The sequence below is a fragment of the Bos javanicus genome, chromosome 3 (assembly GCF_032452875.1).
Source record: "Bos javanicus breed banteng chromosome 3, ARS-OSU_banteng_1.0, whole genome shotgun sequence".
NCBI classification, from domain to species: domain Eukaryota; kingdom Metazoa; phylum Chordata; class Mammalia; order Artiodactyla; family Bovidae; genus Bos; species Bos javanicus.
The window spans coordinates 11,290,579-11,295,155 of record NC_083870.1 but is presented as its reverse complement, the minus strand read 5'-3'; positions in this window follow the sequence as shown (position 1 = coordinate 11,295,155).

The window sequence follows — 4,577 nt, the reverse complement described above, 5'->3', positions numbered from 1 at the left end:
AACATGGAGGAAAGAACTCAGGATAGTTGGTTGAAGATAGGGAGAGGAGTAATTTAAGATTCGTGTTTCCTGAACAAACCAGAAACTATTTTTGAAAATTATCTATTTTTCTTCTCTTATAAATTTGGGTGTCCTGACTGCCATTCATGTACAGTCAACCACTTTTATTCTCAATCTACTAGAGCTGTCTCAAATGGAGTATGTTATCTCAGGGTATGTGTTAATCTTCTTATTGAGAAAGTTAACTTAGACAGGTTGATAGGGATTCCAAGGCACCTTTAATGAGGAGGTGAACATTCTTTCTTTTTCACATTCTTTTGCATTAGTCACATAGGCCTTGCAAGGAACAATATCTCTTGATCAAGGACATCTTTTTTAAGCTCAAGATACATATTGTGGGAAAAAAGATCTGGCAAAACTTTCATAACCTTTAGGCATTCTTTTTTATCTATTCTCAGCAGTCAGGTGAAAAGTATATAATGCCCTGCTTAAACTAGTGAGGCAGCTGTTCTCCTATCCCCTTCCAGTATCTTTTGCTGAAGCTTTCACTAACTTTTTATTTTATTATTATTATTATTGTTTTTACTTTACAATATTGTATTGGTTTTGCCATACATCAGCATGCATCCACCATGGGTGTACATGTGTTCCCCATCCTGAACCCTCCTCCCACCTCATTCCACATACCATTCCTCTGGGTCATCCCAGTGCACCAGCCCCAAGCTTCCTGTATCCTGCATCAACCTGGACTGGTGATTTGTTTCTTATACGATATTATACATGTTTCAATGCCATTATCCCATATCATCCACCACCTCCACCCACTCACAGAGTCCAAAAGACTGTTCTATACATCTGTGTCTCTTTTGCTGTCTCGCATACAGGGTTATCATTACCATCTTTCTAAATTCCATATATACGTGTTAGTATACTGTATTGGTGTTTTTCTTTCTGGCTTACTTCACTCTGTATAAAAGGCTCTGGTTTCATCCACCTCATTAGAACTGATTCAAATGTATTCTTTTAATGGCTAATACTCCATTGTGTATATGTACCACAGCTTTCTTTTCCATTCCTCTGCTGATGGACATCTAGGTTGCTTCCATATCCTGGCTATTATAAACAGTGTTGCGATGAACATTGGGGTACACGTGTCTCTTTCAATTCTGGTTTCCTCAGTGTGTATGCCCAGCAGTGGGATTGCTGGGTTATATGGAAGTTCTATTTCCAGTTTTTTAAGGAATCTCCACATTGTTCTCCATAGTGGCTGTACTAGTTTGCATTCCCACCAACAGTGTATGAGGGTTCCCTTTTCTCCACACCCTCTCCAGCTTTATTTCTTGTAGACTTTTGGATCGCAGCCATTCTGACTGGCATGAAATGGTACCTCATTGTGGTTTTGATTTGCATTTCTCTGATAATGAGTGATGTTGAGCATCTTTTCATGTGTTTGTTAGCCATCTGTATGTCTTCTTTGGAGAAATGTCTATTTAGTTCTTTGGCCCATTTTTTGATTTGGTCGTTTATTTTTCTGGAATTGAGCTGCAGGAGTTGCTTGTATATTTTTGAGATTAGTTGCTTGTCAGTTGCTTAATTTGCTATTATTTTCTCCCATTCTGAAGGCTGTCTTTTCACTTTGCTTATAGTTTCCTTTGTTGTGCAGAAGCTTTTATTTTTAATTAGTCCCCATTTGTTTATTTTTGCTTTTATTTCCAATATTCTGGGAGGTGGGTCATAGAGGATCCTGCTGTGATTTATGTCGGAGAGTATTTTGCCTATGTTCTCCTCTAAGAGTTTTATAGTTTCTGGTCTTATGTTTACATCTTTAATCGATTTTGAGTTCATTTTTGTGTATGGTGTTAGAAAGTGTTCTAGTTCATTCTTTTACAAGTGGTTGACCAGTTTTTCCAGCACCACTTGTTAAAGAGATCATCTTTTCTCCATTGTATATTCTTGCCTCCTTTGTCAAAGATAAGGTGTCCATATGTGTGTGGATTTATCTCTGGGCTTTCTATTTTGTTCCATTGATCTGTATTTCTGTCTTTGTGCCAGTACCATACTGTCTTGATGACTGTGGCTTTGTAGTAGAGCCTGAAGTCAGGCATGTTTATTCCTCCAGTTCCATTCTTCTTTCTCAAGATAGCTTTGGCTATTCGAGGTTTTTTGTATTTCCATACAAGTTGTGATATTATTTGTTCTAACTCTGTGAAAAATACCATTGGTAGCTTGATAGGGATTGCATTGAATCTATAGGTTGCTTTGAGTAGTATACTCATTTTCACTATATTGATTCTTCTGATCCATGAACATGGTATATTTCTCCATCTATTAGTGTCCTCTTTGATTTCTTTCACCAGTGTTTTATAGTTTTCTATATATAGGTCTTTAGTTTCTTTAGGTAGATATATTCCTAAGTACTTTATTCTTTTCATTGCAATGGTGAATGGAATTGTTTCCTTATTTCTCTTTCTATTTTCTCATTATTAGTGTATAGGAATGCAAGGGATTTCTGTGTGTTGATTTTATATCCTGCATCTTTACTATATTTATTGATTAGCTCTAGTAATTTTCTGGTGGAGTCTTTAGGGTTTTCTATGTAGAGGATCATGTCATCTGCAAACAGTGAGAGTTTTACTTCTTTTCCAATTTGGATTCCTTTTATTTCTTTTTCTGCTCTGATTGCTGTGGCCAAAACTTCCAAAACTATGTTGAATAGTAGTGGTGAGAAGGGGACCCTTGTCTAGTTCCTGACTTTAGGGGAAATGCTTTCAATATTTCATCATTGAGGATAATGTTTGCTGTGGGTTTGTCATATATAGCTTTTATTATGTTGAAGAATGTTCCTTCTATTCCTGCTTTCTGGAGAGTTTTTATCATAAATGGATGTTGAATTTTGTCAAAGGCTTTCTCTGCATTTATTGAGATAATCATATGGCTTTTTATTTTTTCAATTTGTTAATGTGGCGTATTAACATTGATTTATTTGTGGATATTGAAGAATCCTTTCATCCCTGGGATAAAGCCCACTTTGTCATGGTGTATGATCTTTTTAATGTGTTGTTGGATTCTGATTGCTAGAATTTTATTAAAGATTTTTGCATCTATGTTCATCAGTGATATTGGCCTGTAGTTTTCTGTTTTTGTTGCATCTTTGTCAGGTTTTGGTATTAGGGTGATGAGTTTGGAAGTTTAACTTCCTCTGCAATTTTCTGGAAGAGTTTGAGTAGGATAGGCATCAGGTCTTCTCTAAATTTTTGGTAGAATTCAGCTGTGAAGCCATCTGGACCTGGGCTTTTATTTGCTGGAAAACTTCTGATTACAGTTTCAATTTCTGTGCTTGTGATGGGTCTGTTAAGATTTTCTATTTCTTCCTGGTTCAGTTTTGGAAAGTTGTACTTTTCTAAGAATTTGTCCATTTCTTCCACATTGTCCATTTTATTGGCATATAATTGCTGATAGTAGTTTCTTAGGATCCTTTATATTTGTGTGTTGTCTGTTGTGTTCTCTCCATTTTCATTTCTAATTTTATTGATTTGATTTTTCTCCCTTTGTGTCTTGATGAGTCTGGCTAATGATTTGTTAATTTTATTTATCCTTTCAAAGAAACAGCTTTTGGCTTTGTTGATTTTTGCAATGGTCTCCTTTGTTTCTTTTGCACTTATTTCTTCCCTAATTTTTAAGATTTCTTTCCTTCCACTAACCCTGGGGTTCTTCATTTCTTCCTTTTCTAGTTGTTTTAGGTGTAGAGTTAGGTTATTTATTTGACTTTTTTCTTGTTTCTTGAGGTGTGCCTGTATTGCTATGAACTTTCCCCTTAGCACTGCTTTTACAGTGTCCCATTGGTTTTGGGTTGTTGTGTTTTAATTTTCATTCGTTTCTATTCATATTTTTTTTTATTTTATTTTATTTTTAAACTTTACAATATTGTATTAGTTTTGCCAAATATCGAAATGAATCTGCCACAGGTATACCCGCGTTCCCCATCCTGAACCCTCCTCCCTCCTCCCTCCCCTACCCTCCCTCTGGGTCGTCCCAGTGCACCAGCCCCAAGCATCCAGTACCGTGCATCGAAACTGGACTGGCGACTCGTTTCATACATGATATTATACATGTTTCAATGCTATTCTCCCAAATCTCCCCACCCTCTCCCTCTCCCACAGAGTCCATAAGACTGATCTATACATCGGCGTCTCTTTTGCTGTTCTTTTTGATTTCTTCTGTGACTTGTTGGTTATTCAAAAGAGTGTTGTTCAGCCTCCATATGTTGGATTTTTTATTATTTTTTCTCCTATAATTGAGATCTAATCTTACTGCATTATGGTCAGAAAAGATGCTTGGAATTATTTCAATTTTTCTGAGTCTACCAAGACTAGGTTTATGGCCCAGGATGTTATCTATCCTGGAGAGGGTTCCATGTGCGCTTGAGAAAAAGCTGAAATTGATTGTTTTGGGGTGAAATGTCCTATAGATATCAATTAGGTCTAACTGGTCTATTGTGTCATTTAAAGTTTGTATTTCTTTGTTAATTTTCTGTTTAGTTGATCTATCCATAGGTGTGAGTGGGGTATTAAAGTCTC